The 17,614-nt window shown below is 40.6% G+C and overlaps 1 long non-coding RNA gene across 4 annotated transcripts in view; it reads left to right on the top strand.

The window, feature by feature from the left end:
• Nucleotides 1–2,036: 2,036 nt before the first annotated feature.
• Nucleotides 2,037–17,614, top strand: part of LOC130540814 (uncharacterized) — a 52,092-nt gene continuing 36,514 nt past the window's right edge. For 2 of the 4 annotated variants that reach the window (XR_010109585.1, XR_010109584.1), the window contains exons 1-2: nt 2,037–2,308; nt 4,545–4,674. This is a non-coding gene — a long non-coding RNA (uncharacterized LOC130540814). The remainder of the gene's footprint in view (nt 2,309–4,544; nt 4,675–17,614) is intronic. The other 2 variants (XR_010109582.1, XR_010109583.1) reach the window with 2 other exon arrangements.

Below are 17,614 nucleotides of genomic sequence, written 5' to 3'. Positions count from 1 at the left end.
GCATGTGCATTTCAAGTCTCAGCTCACGTCTTAATTAGCTGTGATACTCTGGGCATGTGACCCCAACTATATGAGCCTGTTTGCCTGTCAACCCAAAACAATCCTAAGCAAATACACCAAAGCTTGAGGCATCCTGCTAACCGACTTCAAACTATACTACAAGGATGCAGTAACCAAAACAGCACAGTACTGATACCAAAACAGATATATAGACCAATGGAACAGAACAGAGGCCTCAGTAATAACATCACACATCTACAACCATCTGATCTCCGACAAACCTGACAAAAACAAGCAATGGAGAAAGATTTCCTACTTAACAAATGGTGCTGAAAGAACTGGCTAGCCACATTCAGAAAACAGAAACTGGACCCCTTCCTTACACTTTATACAAACATTTTCTCAAGATGGATTAAAGTCTTAAATATAAAACGCCAAACCATAAAAACCCTAGAAGAAAACCTAGGCAATACCATTCAGGACATAGGCATGAGCAAAGACTTCAGAAATAAAATACCAAAAGCAATCACAACAAAAGCTAAAATTGACAAATGAGATCTAATTAAACTAACAAGCTTCTGCACAGCAAAAGAATCTATCATCAGAGTGACCAGGCAAAGTACAGAATGACAGAAAATTTTTGCAATCTATCCATGTGTCAGAAGTCTAATATCCAGAATCTACAAGGAACTTAAATTCACACACACACACAAGAAAAAAACATCAAAAAGTGAGTAAAGAATATGAACAGACTATTCTCAAAAGAAGACATTTGGCTGAGCGTGGTTGATCAAGCCTGTAATCCCAGCACTTTCAGCCGTGGAGGCAGGTGGATCATGAGGTCAGGTGTTCAAGACTAGCCGGGCAACATGGTGAAACCATGTCTCTACTAAAAACACAAAAAATTAGCATGGTGTTTTGGCGGGTGGCTGCGATTCCAGCTTCTTGGGGGGATAAGGCAGGAGAATCACTTTAACCTGGGTGGCAGATGTTGCAGTGAGCTGAGGTCCTGCCACTGCACTCCAGCCTGGGTGACAGAGCAAGACTCCGTCTTAAAAATAATAATAAATAAAATAAATGAGAAGAAAAGGAAGAAGGAGAAGAAGAAGAGGAAGAAGAAGAAGAAGAAGAAGAAGATGAAGAAGAAGAAGAGGACATTTATGTGGTCAACAAACACACAAAAGGAAAAAGAAAAAAGCTCATCATCACTGATGATTAGAGAAATGCAAATCAAAACCACAATGGGATACCATCTCACACCATTTGGAATGGCAGTTATTAAAATGTCAGGAACAACAGATGCTGGTGAGGCTGTGGAGAAATAGAAACGCTTTTACACTGCTGGAGGGGGTGTAAATAAGTTCAACCATTATGGAAGACAGTGTGGTGATTCCCCAAGTATCTAGAACCAGAAATACCATTTGACCCAGCAATCTCATTACTGGGTATATACCCAAAGGAATATAAATCATTCTAGTGTAAAGACACATGCACTCATATATCTATTGCAGCACTGTTTACAAAAACAAAGACTTGGAACCAACCTAATGCCCATCATTGATAGACTGGAAAAAGAAAATGTGGCACATATACACCATGAAATAATATTCAGCCATAAAAAGAATGAGTTCATGTCCTTTGCAGGGACGTGAATGACGCTGGAAACCATTCTCCTCAGCAAACTAAAACGGGAACAGGAAACAAAACACCATATGTTCTCACTCATATGTGGGAGTTGAACAATGAGAACACATGGACACCGGGAACAAAACATCACACACTGGGGCCTGTTAGGGTGTTGAGGTCAAGGGGAGGGAGAAAATTAGGACAAATACCTAATGCATATGGGGCTTAAATCCTAGACGTCAGGTTGATAGAAGCAGCAAACCACCATGGCACATGTAAAACTATGTAACAAACCTGCACGTTCTGCACATGTATTCCAGAACTTAAAGTAAAACAAACTAACAAAAATGCACTAAGGCTGAAGGGGAGTGGGGGTAGGGGCAGGAGTCAGGCGGGGGTGGGTGAGTCCTGGAGTTTTATCCAGTCATTGACACTGATGTGGGAACCGCCCAATCAGGCGCTCAGTTGGAGAGGACAGGAGAGGAGGGCGTGGCTTCCGGCGTTTGGCGGGATCTTTGTCTCTTCCTGGCGTTGGCACAGGAACTTGGGATCCGTCTCCTCTTTCGCCTCCTCCACTTTGGGAGCCCCGGGCTACTCTTTCACAGCCCCTGTTGCCCTGTGATCTGTAGGTCCTTGGGGACGCACAGTTAAGATGCCAGGACATCCTGGAAGCTGGGAAATGGTGAGTATGCGGGGTTAAGCATCCCGAGAGGGGAGAGCAGGCTGTGAAACCGGCAGGATCGGCCTCCCCACGGTTAGCTCCGAGTCTCCCGCAGCTTGGCCCTCAGTCCCCTGTGGCTGCAAGATGGCCGCTGGGCCAGCCCCGAGGCACCCACGTCCCGCCCGGCCCATCCGGTCCTGTCCCTGGGTAGCGCCCTGCTCTGCGCCCACAGCTATGAGTATTTCCCAGATTGTTCAGGGAGGCCTGGTGGGTCATCAGGGAAAAACTGCCACTGGGTGTTTGCGTGGGAGGAGCTGCGGCCCGTGGGGTCCACAGTCTCTCTTGTTAAAAATTAAGGGGAGTCTATGTTAAAACGTTAACCAGTTTATCTGAACAAAGAGTGATTGGTGAAATTGAAAGCACCCAGCCATGATTTGTGGTCCACCAGAGGGGCATAAAGGAAAGGCTTTCATAAGATGCATGAGAAAGCAACCCAAATTCAATAATTGGTTCCAGTTATGTAGTCACCTTATTTGAACTATCCAGATGGAAATGTCCTGGTTACATATTCAGAGGTTAATTGCATGTTTGCCATTGGTTAAACGTGCATTTTGTTTCAGGCTAAGATATTGGTTTATAGGAAATGTATTTGAGTTAGGTTTTAGTTTGTTGTTTTTTTTTTTTACCTATGAACACAGGGCACTAGAGCCACTTTAGACTAATTTTCTGCTCTTTAATTATTTTAACACTCCAGAGGAGGACTGGTTTTCTCCTGTGTTTTTTTATATATGGCAAGTGGAACCTCTAATCGACCACCCTGTTTTTCAGCCTAACTCAGACTTGCGGTAAAATTATCAGTTCCCACTTTCTTTGCTGCATTCTCAAATGCAACACAGGAGAACAGCTTTCCCTTGCAAATTTACAATGTTGTTAACTATTTGTCCTTTATTATACATTTCATTAAAGTTTTCTATTATTGGATTTATTTCTACTTCTCCCTACAGTTCTGCCCATATTTGCTTTTTATATTTAGAAGCCTCCCTTTTGGGTGCATAAATATATATAGCTGTATTTGCTTGACAAATTAACCTCTATTATTATTGTATGGTAAACTCATTTCATGCTTGTGAGAGACATTGCTAGAAAGTCTATTTTGTCTAATTTAAGCATAACTACCATTGAACTCCTATGGCTATTATTTGCATGGAATATCATTTTCTATCCTTTCACTTTTAGCCTATGCTCTTTATTCATAATTGAGTCTCCTGTAAGCAGCATATTACGAGGTTTAAAAGTTTCATTTATCCACTCTGTCTGCTTTAGTCTCTTTTGGCTGTTATAACAGAATATCACAGACTGGTAATTAGTAAAGAACAGAATTTTATTTGACTCATGATTCTGGAAGCTGGGAAGGTAAAACACCATGTTACTGGTATCTGTTGAAGGTCTAGTTGCTGGATAATAACATGGCCAAAGATGTGAGGGAGAGAGAGCTTTTTTTTTTAAATATATGACAGATCCATTCTTGTTAAAATTAGCCCATTCCCATAATAAGAACATTAATCCATTCATGAGGGCAGAGTGCTTATAGCTTAATTAATTTTTAAAGGTTCCGCCTCTTAATTCTGTCACATTGGCTATTTTATCCTAAATTTTGGAGATGACATTCAGTCTACAGAAGTATCTGTTTAGTAGATAATTTAATCTTCTTATTTGTAAGGTAGTGATAGGTAAGCAGTTACTATTGTACATTTGTAGTTTTCTGTCCATTTTAAGTTTGCTTCTTTTTTTTCTGGTTCTGTCTTTCCTGTGGTATTGTTCATTTTTGTTGAGACAAAGTTATGCTTTCTTGCTCAGACTGAAGTTCAGTGGCATATCACAGCTCACTGTAGCCTCAATCTCCTGGGCTCAAGCAATCCTCCCACCTTAGCCACCCAAGTAGCTTGGACTACTTGGACATGTACCACAACACCCAAGGAGCTTATGATTCTTCCACCTTGGCCTCCAAAAGTGTTGGAATTATAAGCAGGAGCCACCATATCCAATGTGTAATTTTTGTTGTTTGTGTATGCTTTAATTACTTTCTCTTTTTCTTTACTATGTTTTTTTTTCCTAGTGGTTATCATGAGACTTATGTAAAACATCTTGTATTTTAATAGTCTAGTTTAAGATGATAACAATTTAGAGTATTCTGAATTTCAGTATGTATTTACCATTTTTAGTGACATTTATACTTTAGTATTTTTCATATTTTTAGTTAGCATTTCATCATATCAATGTGAAGATTTCTTCCAGACCATGGCTGGAGAAGGAAAGAAGGTGTGTTTTGCCTGATTCAGCGACTATAGAGACAACCAAGTTCTGCAGGCCTGTCACCTAAGTCTCAGGTGAGTATGAATTCTCTTGTGTTTTTCACAGATTTTTGCAGTGGCAGGACCAAGGTCAAATGAGTCGTAGCCAAGTCTACAGTAAGATGTGGTAGTATTCTGTTTTGAAGCGAGGACCATGATTGGCAAGCTTGCCATTTGGTCAAGTGCTTACCCTCTAAAGATGTCTTCCTTGCTCTTTGCCTCCAGCTGGGTGTCACAAACTCAACTGGATTCTAAGGCTTTCATGAATGCACTTATGTTTCCTGTGGCAGTTGCATTATGTTGTGGGGGATGTGCATGCAGAACTTCCCATTCTGTCGTCTTGCTTATGTTACTCTCCTTTATGTTTCACTTTCGCAAATGAATGTCAAGCTGGTGATTTTTAGATTCAAAAATTCTGAAATAAATTGGTCAAATTTCCACATTATGTAAGCTATTAATAAAATGTCTTGTAGGTGCTACATATTTATTAAAATTTTTGGTTGTAATTTTAAGCTCACTGCAGGCAGAAAGGAATCATTAACATTTATATTCTTTTTTTTAGTCTGTATCTAAATGATGGTATATTTTAATTCCAGATATTTACTTTATACTGCAGTAATGCTCATCATATTTTGCAAAATTTATGTTGTTCTTTTATTTGGAAATATAAGGCTTTTTTAGCTCCTGAAATCTATATTATAGGCATATAATTTTATTATATTTTGTGGTAAGAAGTGCAGCAACATATTGAGAACATAATAAAATTATCCTGTCTTTTTAATGATTATTTATTAAATTCTTCGCATTAGAGCCTGTTATTAATGATTGTAATGTATTTTTGGTATAATTTTACTGCAATTTATTAAATTCTAATGACTTAAATTGTCTGCTTTTCATGAGTGCACACAGTTGAATGCTGTAGATATCTAAAGAATTGTTTTTTGGCCGGTTGTGGTGGCTCATGCCTGTATTCCCAGCACTTTGGGAGGCCAAGGCGGGTGGATCACGAGGTCAGGAGATCGAGACAACCCTGACTAACATGGTGAAACCCCGTCTCTACTAAATATACAAAAAACTAGCCGGGCATAGTGGCAGGCACCTGTATTCCCAGCTACTCAGGAGGCTGAGGCAGGAGAATGGCGTGAACTCAGTGGGCAGAGTTTGCACTGAGCTGAGATTGCACCACTGCACTCCAGCCTAGGCGACAGGGCAAGACTCTGTCTCAAAAAAAATTTTTTTAAAAAACGGTTATTTTCCATTGTAAATCTATGTTGTATTCAGGATTTTATGCTCGAAAATCTCTCTTCTTGTTTTCAATTCCGTGTTATTGTGTTTCTTTTCTTGGGAGTTATGTTTTCTCAGATCAGTTAACTGTATTTTTGTTTTAAAGCTTGATATCATCAGTCGAAAGATAATTTTTAGCTCGGTACACTTTATCTCAATGTGATGTTTAATATATGTGTGAATTAGCTGTGTTTGTTGCTTATAGGTATATCTGTATGTTTTTCACTTATGTAAGTATGACATCTTTTTCCTTGTTTTTTTGTTTTTTTCTTTTCAGTTTCAGATAGGCTTTTAATTTTTTTTAAGAGAATTTTAAAACAGAGTCGAAAGAACAGAAATCAGTTATTTGTCCTCTAGCAGGGTGGGGAGACAACTTCCTTCCCCACAGGTTTAAGGCTATGCCTAAGTGGTGAGTCTTGGGGAGATGCAGAAAGGATCCATCCCAGGCACTTGGCTGGACTTAAGTAAGCATAGCCTTTGGGCCACAAGACCTGATGGCTTGGGTACTGGTCTGGACGTAAGTCCCCATCTTCCCAGAAATATCGTCTTTTATCTGCAACAACTGGCTGGAGAAATATTTCAGAAAGATGTGTGTCTGGAACACCCAAAGGCATACTTTTCCTTTCTCCTTGGCATAGGCCTTGCAGCACTGAAGAAAGACCAGGTTTGCAATGGAGCCTTCAACAGTCTTCATCCCTATGGAACTCAGGGTCTCATAGGGTGACAGGAGAGGAGACAAAGCTAACTTGGGAAGAGTCTTTGTCCTTCAGCTTCTCCCCTACTGAAACACTATATATTTGGCCCACAGTTCATCGCAAAACACACATGCTCTCTTTCTTTCCCTCACACCCACATCTCGGGAACCCAACAACTTGATGGCAGGTAGCTCTGGGTATCCTTGGTCTGGCATTCACCCACTGGGCACCTAAGCTGTCCTAAAGCTCTTTTCAATCACTTCTCACTGTTTCCAGGCCCATGTGGGTAGGTGTTCCAGGCTTCATTCTTTCAGGCTGATCATAAAGGCACAGTGCGGGAAAATCCCCTACTGTGATGGCCATTGCTGGGAAGCAGGAAAGGCTAAGGGCCCACTGCTGCCCAAGGCTAGTGTAGACACCCTCTGCTCCACTCATCTCCTCAAAGATTGATATCAGGTGCAGCAGCTGCTGTCTGGAATGTTATCAAACCAGGACTGCACAGGCACTGCATTCTCTGTGTGGAAGACGTAAGAAGCAGGCGAGTTGTCCAGGATGAGAGTTTTCCTCAGGTCCCTCCCCAGATGGCTGAGGTCATTGACATAGCAGCCTTGGTGGAACAAACGTGACTCATGGGCTAGGCAACTCCAGAACACCTCCCACTGGTCCATCACACCCATCACAATGTGTCTGGAATTGGTGGGTTCTTGTTCTCACTGACTTCAAGAATGAAGCCACAGACCCTCACGGTGAGTGTTACAGTTCTTAAAGGTGGCATGTCTGGAGTTTATTCGTTCTGACATTCGGATGTGTTGAGAGTTTCTTTCTTCTGGTGGGCTCGTGGTCTCGCTGGCTCAAGAGTGAAGCTGCATACGTTCGCGGTGAGTGTTACAGCTCTTAAGGTGGCGCATCTGGAGTTGTTCATTCCTCCAGGTGGGTTCGTGTTCTCTCTGGCTTCAGGAGTGAAGTTGTGGACCTTCACAGTGGGTGTTACAGCTCATAAAGGCATTGTGGACCCAAAGAGTGAGCAGCAGCAAGATTTATTGAAAAGAGCAAAAGAACAAAGCTTCCACAGTGTGGAAGGGGACCCGAGTGGGTCGCCACTGCTGGCTGGGGCAGCCTACTTTTATTCTCTTATCTGGCCCCACGCACATCTTGCTGATTGTTAGAGCCGAATGGTCTTTTTTCACAGGGCGCTGATTGGTGTGTTTACAATCCCTGAGCTAGACACAGAGTTTCTCCACATCCCCACCTGTGTAGCTAGATACAGAGTGTTGATTGGTGCATTCACAAACCCTGAGCTAGACACAGGGTGCTTGTTGGTGTGTTTACAAACCTTGAGCTAGATACAGAGTGCCGATTGGTGTATTTACAATCCCTGAGCTAGACACAAAGTTTCTCCATGTCCCCACCAGACTCAGGAGCCCAGCTGGCTTCACCCAGTGGATCCCCCACAGGGTCTGCAGGTGTAGCTGCCTGCCAGTCTGGCGCTGTGCACCCGCACTTCTCAGCCCTTGGGTGGTTGATGGGACTGGGTGCCGTGGAGCAGGGGGTGGCACTCATCCAGGAGGCTTGGGCACACAGGAGCCCACGGATGGTGGGGAGGCTCAGGCATGGCAGGCTGCAGGACCCAAGCCCTGCCCTGTGGGAAGGCAGCTAAGGCCCAGCGAGAAATTGAGCACAGCAGCTGCTGGCCGAGGTGTTAAGCCCCTCACTGCCTGGGGCCGGTGGGGCCAGCCGGCGGCTCCGAGTGCAGGGTCTGCCGGGCTCGGGCTGGCCTGCAAGCACTGCACGCCGCCCTGGTTCCCACACGCACCTCTCCCTCCACACCTCGTCGCAAGCCGAGGGAGCCGGCTCCGACCTTGGCCAGCCCAGAAAGGGGCTCCCACAGTGCAGCGACAGGCTGAAGGGCTCCTAAAGTGCTGCCAAAGTGGGAGCCCAGGCAGAGGAGGCCCCGAGAGCGAGCAAGGGTTGTGAGGACTGCCAGCACGCTGTCACCTCTCAACAGGATCTGCATACTTGTTCAGGCTGGAATGAAGAGAGCAAAGAAGAAAACACATTTAAACAGTTCCTCCAGTCATCTCAGGAACTCATCCATATAAGGCTTCATGGTCCCCTCAATCTTTACAGTCACTAGGCAGTCAGCATTGCTGATTGGCTTAATGGAGCTAGGCACAAGGGTTTCATCCATGTCAGTGACCATACAGATCGTTCCTTGATTTTTCTCTGTCACCTCTGGGAGCAGGCAGGTCCCTGGGATCTGATAAAACTGATACTGGAGACCCTGGAGCTGATCCGACTTAGCAATGGTGTTGACTCCCTCCTTATGTGTGGAGAAGTCAGTGGGGGAACTTGAGTTGCCAACATGCTGGGTGCAAGAGCAGCAGAAAGGTACCTTCTAAGATGTGACAAAAATGAGGCCTCTTCGGAGAGCACTTTGGAAACCAGGCCTTGCTTGCTAAGGACCAGGGCATCTTCCTTCCATGCCTGGGTGATGATGGAGCCTGGTTCCATCTAACAGTCCTGAGGGCTAGGCTGGCTGGGTGGGAAGACAGCGGGCACGTTGGCTGGATTGGGCTGGGGGGCATGGGCTGGGGCCTGATTCAGTTCCCGAGAGTCTGACTTCCACAGCTGTTCACATACCCCTTCTCCTTTCCATCACAGGCCGGGAAGGGAGGCGGCCTGTAGGGACAGTGGACGGCCTTGGCAGCAGCTCCCCAGGGTGCACCCAGCCCCAATTCCCTAGCAGGAGCTTCAGGATCCTCAGTTTGGGTCTAACATAGGGAATCCACCTCATACTCAGTGTTTTTTCAAGTTTTATTTTAAGTTCAGTGGTCCATATGTGATAAGCTTTTTTTTCAACTTTTATTTTAAGTTTAGGGGTCCATGTGCAGGATATGCAGGTCTCTTACATAGATAAAAGTGTGCCATTGTGCTTTACTGCACAGATCATCTCATCGCCCAGGTACTAAGCCCAGCATCCACAGCTATTCTTCCTGTTGCTCTCCTTCCACCTCCCCCATGCCATGAAACAGGTGTCCAGTGTGTGTTGTTCTTCCTGATGTGTCCATGTGTTCTCATTGATCTGCTTCTGCTAATAAGTTAGAATAATAATAGGTGGTGTTTGGTTTTCTGTTCCTGCATTAGTTTGCTGGGAGTAATGGCTTCAAATTCCAACCATGTCCCTGCAAACGACATCATCTTATTACATTTTATGGCTTCATAGTGTTCCATGGTGTATGTGTACCACATTTTCTTTATCCAGTGTATCATTGATGGGCATGTAGATTGATTACATGACTTTGCTATTGTAAATATTGCTGCAATGAACATATGTATACATGTATATTTAAAATAGATTTATATTCCTTTGGGTGTGTGCCCGGTAATAGTATTGCTGGGTCAAATGGTATTTCTGCTTCTAGGTCTTTGAGGAATCTCCACACTCTCTTCCACAATGCTTGAAATAATTTACACTCCCACCAACAGTGTAAAAGTGTTCCCTTTTCTCCACAACCTCACCAGCATCTGTTTTTATTTCTTTTTTACTTTTTATTAATAGACATTATAATTTGTGTGAGATGGTATCTCATTGTTGTTTTGATGTGTATTTATCCAGTTATCAGTGATGTTGAGCTTTCCCTGTTTGTTGGGCACATGTATGTCTTCTTTTGAGATATGTCTGTTCATGTCCTTTGACCACTTTTTAATGGGTTTGTTTGTTTTTCTCTTGTAAATTTTAAATCCCTCATAGATTCTGGGTATTAGACATTTGTCAGATGAATAGGTTGCAAAATTTTTCTCCCATTCTCTAGCTTCTCTGCTCTGATGATAGCTTCTTTGGCTCCGCAGAAGCTCTTTAGTTTAATTAGACCCCATTAGTCAATTTTTGCTTTTGTTGTTATTTCTTTTGGTCTTTTTGTCATCAAATCTTTCCTCATGCCTATATCCTGAATGGTATTATCTAGATTTTTTCTTCTAAGGTTTTTATAGTTTTGGGTTTTACATTCAAGTCTTTAATCCATCTTGAGTCAATTTTTGTCTATGGTGTTAGGAAGGGTTCCTGTTTTAATTCTCTGCACATGACTAGCCAGTTATCCTAGCACCATTTATTGAATAGGGAGACTTTTCCCTAATTCCTTGTTTTTGTTGACTTTGTCAAAGATCAGGTTGTTGTAGGTTTTTGGCTTTATTTCTATGCTCTCTATTTTGTTTCATTTGTCTATGTGTCTGTTTCTATACCAGTACCATGCTGTTTTTGTTACTGTACTCTTCTAGTACAGTTTGAAGTTAGGCAATGACTCTTTCAGCTTTTTTTTTTTTTCTTAAGTTTGGCTTGGCCATTTGGGCTCTTTTTTGGTTCCATATGAATTTTAAAAAGTTTTTTTTTTCTAATTATCTGAAGAATGTCAGTAGTTCAATGGGAACAGCATTGAATCTATAAATTACTTAGGGCAATGTGCTCATATTCGTGGTACTGATTCTTCCTCTCCATGAGCATGGAATGTTTCTCCATTTCTTTTGTGTCCACTCTGATTCCTCTGAGTAGTTGTTTGTAGTTCTCCTTGAAGATATCCTTCACTTTCCTTCAGAGCTGTATTCCTTGGTATTTTTTTCTCTTTATAGCAAATGTGAATGAAAGTTCATTCATGATTTGTCTCCCTGCTTGCCTGTTGCTTGTGTATGGGAATGCTAGCTACTTTTGCACATTGATTTTTTATCCTGAGATTTTGCTACTGTTGCTTATCACCTTAAGAAGCTTTGGGGCTGAGACGAAGAGGCTTTCTAGATATAGGGTCAGGTCATCTGTAAACAAAGATAATTTGACTTCCTCTCTTTCTATTTGAATACTCTTTATTTCTTCCTCTGGCCTGATTTTCCTGGACAAGGTTTCCGAACGGGAGTTGTAATGGGAGTGGTGAGAGAGAGCATACTTTTCTTGTGCCGGTTTTCAGTGGGAATGTTTCCAGACTTTGCACATTCAGTATGATATTGGCTGTGGGTTTGTTGTATATGGCTCTTATTATTTTGAGGTATGTTTCTTCAGTTCCTAGTTTATTGAGAATTTTAAACGTGAAGGAATGTTGAATTTTATTGGGTGCTTTTTCTGCATCTATTGAGGTAATCATGTGGTTTTTTTATTTAGTTTTCTTTATGTGATGAGTCACATTTGTTGATTTGCATATGTTGAATCAATCTTGCATCCTGGGGACAAAGCCAATTCCATTGTGGTGGATGCACTTTTTAATGTGCTGCTGGGTTTGGTTTGCCAGTATTTTATTGAGGATTTTTGCACAGTGTTCATCAAAGACATTGGCATGATGTGTTGTTGTTGTTGTTGTTGTTGTTGTATCTATGTTAGGTTTTGGTATCAGGATGATGGTGGCCTGACAGAATGAGTTAGAGAGAACTTCTTTGTCTTCAATTTTTTTTGGATAGTTTTAGGAGAAAATGTACTATCTCCTCTTTACCTCAAGTCAAATTCAGCTTGCTTGGTAAGCTAGTTCTTACTGCCTCAATTTCAGAACACATTATTGATCTATTCAGGGTTCAGTCTTGTGGAGAGTTTATTTTGCAAGGAAATTGTCCATTTCTTCTAGATTTTCTGGTTTATGAGCATAGAGGTGTTTATAGTATTCTCTGATCGTTGTTCTTATTTCCATGGGATCAGTGACGATATCTTCCTTATTATTTCTATTTGTGTTTTGTTCTTTCTTTTCTTATTTATTTGCCTAGCTAGTGTTCCATCTAGTTTATTAATTTTTTTTTCATAAAAACAGCTCCTGGATTGGTTGAGTTTTTTTTTTTTTTTTTTTTTTTTTTTTGGAAGAGTTTTCAGTGTCTCTATCTCCTTCAGCTCTACTCTGATCTTGGCTATTTCTTGTTTTCTGCTAGCTTTCAGGTTTGTTTTCACTTGGTTTTCTTGTTCTTTTAATCAAGATGTTAGGCTGTTAACTTTAGATCTTTCTAATTTTTTTTTTTTTCTTGTGGGACAGTTTCACTCTGTCACACTGGCTGGAGTACAGTGGCATAATCTCGGCTCACTGCAACCTCCACTTCTCGGTTTTAAGTCACTTCTGCTGTCTCAGCCTCCTGAGTAGCTGGGATTACAGTTGTGAATCACCACACCTAGCTAATTTTTGTATTTTTTTGTAGAGATATGGTTTTGCTGTTGGCCAGGCTGGTCCTGAACACCTGGTCTCAAGTGATCTGCCTACCCCAGCCTCCCAAAGTGCTGGAATTACAGGCATGAGCCACCATGACCGGCCCTTTCTAGCTTTTTGATGTGGACATTAGTGCTATAAATTTCCCTCTTTTCTTCATTTCTAGTGATTATTTTATTCTATCTTGGTGAGTAGTCAGGGAAATAATCTTAAATTTACAATCAACTTATAGTTTAAATCTAAATAATTATGTGAGAAGAACCCTTTGTTATTTGAAGGGGATGTTTGAAGATTTTGTAACCGTGCCTTTTAGGTAGTCCTAAATTTCTAATTGTAGTTAAAAACATGCCATTTTCATTTCTAACATTTTAAGTATATGGTTTAGAAGTGGTAAGTATAGCTCTATTTTTTTTTGCAATATGTTTTAGATAATTTTTGTCTTACAAAAGTAAAAGTGAATACTCAATTAATTGTGAAACAAGTTAGTTAGCTTGCTTTAGTTAGATAGCAAGAGAAGGGTCCCTGGAAAGTCCCTGGCCCTTGGGTCAGTGTCTCATCCCTGCATAACATAAAAGGAATCCTGGAAAAAATCAAGCTGCAGACACTAACAAGGTAACTAGCACATGGTGTTGTGCTTGGAGACCTGCCCATGGCTGCACAGACAGAAAAACCTCTGGCCCATTTGGATAAAAACTTGTACAAACCTCCAGCTCACTGAGATAAGGGAACAAGACCGACCTGGCATAGAAATGCCTTTGTTTGGCCAGGCACGGTGGCTTATGCCCGTAATTCCAGCAATTTGGGAGGCAGAAGTGGGCGGATCACCTGAGGTCGGGAGTTCGAGACCAGCATGACCAACATGGAGAAACCCCGTCTCTACTAAAAATCCAAAATTAGCCGGGCGTGGTGCCTCATGCCTGTAATCCCAGCTACTTGTGTGGCTGAGGCAGGAGAATCACTTAAACCCAGGTGGCGGAGTTTGCTGTGGGCCGAGATCACACCATTGCACTCCAGCCTGGGCAACAAGAGCAAAACTACGTCTCAAAATAAATAAATAAATAAATAAATAAATAAATAAATAATAAGAAAGTACATCTCAAAAAAAAAAATGAAAGAATTAAAGAAAAGAAAAAGAAAAAAAGAAACGCCTTTGTACTTTGTGCAGTCAGTGGGCTCCCAGGAAAATGTTTCTTCTCCTTTTGTGGTCATAAGCGCAGTGGGCCCTGGTGCATTCCGGTCGACACTCTCCTTTACTTGAACTGTAAGTCTGACCTCTGAATAATTACTTCAGCCCCTGATTGCTCCCGGGACAAGCTCCTGCACCAAGCTTTCACTTTAGCTTCTGATAAGTCTTGGGCCAATCTAAATAGCATCTATGAATCATCCCTTCAGCTCCTGATTGGTCCCGGGCCAAAGTCCTGGGCCAAGCTGAGCCACACTTTTTTCAAGACAGCCTGTGAACTAGGCACATTTCCTTCTCTTCCTTTCCCAGTCCATAAAAACCTTGGACCCCAGCCTCACAGAGGTCACCCCATTGAGAAACTATCTCTGCTGGCAAAGAGCTTTCTTCTCTTGCTTATCAAACTTTCACTCTAACCTCACCTTTGTGTTCACGTTCCTTAATCTCCTTAGAAGTAGAACAAAGAACTTTCGATGCTATCTCAGACTATGAGAGACTGTTACATCTTGGTGCACTGCTGAGACTACAACACTTGGTTTCTTTGAGTTTGACTAAATATTTTACATAGGTGTAATTATACAGTTTTCCTTTTTGACTGTCTTGTTTTACTTAACAGAATGTTTTCGAGATTTGTCCTTATTGTAGTACTTTTCAAGATTTCCTTATTTTTAAGGCTGAATGCTATCCCAGTGAATATACATGCCCTGTTTGTTGAATCTACTCATCCTTAAAGGTACATTTGCTTCCAGGTAGTATGTTTGTGAGTAATGCTACAGTGTACATAATTGTGCATATATCTATTCCATGTTCTGCTTTGCCTGTTTGGGATATTTTTCACACACTGATTTAGTACCATGTGTATTCCCTTGCTTTTGTTGTCTGATCCGTTGATGTTACATCCCCCAAATTATTGCCGAGACCAATTGTCATGAAGCTTCACCCTTCTGTATTGTGCTAGGAATTTTACAGCTATAGATTTTACATTATAGTCTTAATTTTTTAAAATTGACACATGTAATTGTACAAATTTTGGGGAAACAATTATGTATATATGTTGTATAGCAATAAAAATCAGAGTACTTAGTGTAATTATTGCCTCATACATTTGTTATTTTTGTGGTGAGAACATTCAAAAGCTTCTTCTCTAGCTATTTTTTATATCTTTATGTATTAACTTTTTTTAGAGACAGGATCTTGCTCTAACACACAGATTGGAGTGCAGTGATGCAATCCTAGCTCACTGTAACCTCAAACAATCTTCTAACCTCAGCTTCCCAATTAGCTGAGACTACAGGAAGCTGCCTCCATGCCTGGATAATGTTTTAATTTTTCATAGAGACGGGGTCACACTATGTTGTCCAGGCTCATCTTGAACTTCTGTCTTCAAGTGATTCTCCTACCTCATTCTCCCAAAATGTATGGATGGCAGGAATGTGCCACCACAACTGGTCTCTTTTAGCTATGTTGTAATATGCGATACCTTTTCATTAATTATTATTATTCTGCTGTGTAACAAAAAACAAAAACTTATTTCTCCTATCTAATTGTAACACAATACTTTTGAAGCTGCCTTTTACCATCTCCCTGCTTCAGTCTCTGGTAACCCCTGTTGTACTCTTTGCTTATATCAACCCTTTTTTTCAGGTTCCTCGAATGAGTGAGATAATAAGATCATAAAGTATTTGTGTTTCTCTATGTGGCTTATTTTACTTAACATGGTATGCTCAAGGTTCATCCATGCTTTTTTAACTGACAGAATTTTATCCTTTCTTATGGCTGAATAGTATTTCACTGGGCATATATAGTACATTTTCCTTATCCATTTATCTGTTGCTGTACATTTGAATTGATTCCATATATAAGCTATTATAACTAGTTCTGTAACTAACATGGAAATGCAAATATCTTTTTGACACAGTGATATCCTTTCTTTTGTATATATATGCAGGAGTAAAATCGCTGGGTCAGGTAATACATCTATTTTTAATTTCTTTCAGAAACCTCCATAGTATTTTCTATAGTGGCCATACTAATTTACAATTCCACCAACAATGTATATATTCACTCATTTTATATCCTCATTAGTACTTGTTTTATTTTTTTTTTTTATTATAGCCATTCTAAATGGGAGTGAGGCAGTACCTCGTTGTGGTTTGGATTTTCATTTCCTTGGTGATTAGTAATGTAGAACATGTTCTTATGTTCCAGTTAGCCATTTTTGTATCACTTTTTGACAAACATCTATTAAGATCTTTTGCATTTTTTAAATTAGATTATAAGTGTATTTCATTTTGAGATTTTAAAGTTTCTTATTTATTCTGAATATTAGCCTTTTGTCATATGTATAGCCTGAAAGCATTTTCTTTTATTGCCTAAGCTGTCTCTTCAATCTTTTAGTTTTTTTTAATATGGAAAAGCATTTTAGTTTGACATAATGTTGTTTGCTTATTTTTGATTTTGTTGCCTATGTTTTGACATGTTATTTTAATAATCCTTTCCCCGTCCAATGTTATAAAGCATTTTTTAGTTTTTCTCTAATAGCTTCATAATTGATAGCATTACATTTAAGTCTTTAGTTTGAGTTGATTATCACATATGGCAAGGCACTGGGGTCTAGTATAATTTTTCTGAATTTAAATATTTAAATGGCCCTGCACCGTTTATTGAAGAGATTAGCTTTTCCCTAAAGTGTGTTCTTGGCAATTTTGTTGACAATCAGTTGGCTTTAGGTGCATAAACTAACTTCTGGGCTTATTGGGCACATTAGTCTGTGTTTGTTTTTATGCCAGTACAGTGCTGTTTTGGTTACTATAGCTTTGTAGCAAGTTTTGAAGTTTGATAAAGTGATGCCTTTAGCTTTGCTTACTTTGCTCAAAGTTATTTGTCTATTCAGAGTTTTTTGTGGATCCACATAAATTTAAAATATTTTTTCTATTTCTGTGAAAAAATGTCATTGATATTTTGATAAAAATCACTTTACGTCTGTAGATCACTTTGGGTAGCTATATTAACAGTATTCTTCCAGTGTATAAACAAAAGATTTTTTCATTTATTCATTTGTATTTTATATTTTTTATCCATGTTTTGTCGTTTTCAGAGTAGAGATCTTGTACCTTTTAAGTTAAGTTTGTTGCTAGGTGTATTAGTCGGGCTCCCTAGAGAGATCACAAGATCTCACAATAGGTTGTCTGCAAGTTTTAGGAGCAAGGAGAGGCGGTCCACGTCCCAAAGCTGAAGAACTTGGAGTCTGGTGTTTGAGGGCTGGAAGCGTCCAGCACAGGAGAAAGATGTAGACTGGGAGCTTAGGCCAGTCTCTGCCTGCTTTATATTCACTGGCAGCTGATTAGATGGTGCTCACCCAATTAAGAGTGGGCCTCCCTTTCCCAGCCCACTGACTCAAATGTTAATCTCGTTTGTCAACACCCTCACAGACACACCCAGGATCAATGCTTTCTATCCTCCAATCCAATCAATTTGACAGCCAGTATTAACCATCACATTAAGTATTTTAATTTTTGTACCTTTTGCTTATGCAGAAGAAACGTTGGATGAAATTCAACATTCATTATGATGAAAACTCTCAACAAATTAGGAATAGAAGTTATGTTCCTCAACACAATAAAGGCCATTTATGACAAAGCAATGCTAACATTATA

Source organism: Pan paniscus, chromosome 14, assembly GCF_029289425.2.
Source record: "Pan paniscus chromosome 14, NHGRI_mPanPan1-v2.0_pri, whole genome shotgun sequence".
Classification (NCBI taxonomy): domain Eukaryota; kingdom Metazoa; phylum Chordata; class Mammalia; order Primates; family Hominidae; genus Pan; species Pan paniscus.
The sequence above is the reverse complement of the archived record's forward strand: the minus strand, read 5'-3'. Positions and strand labels throughout refer to the sequence as shown.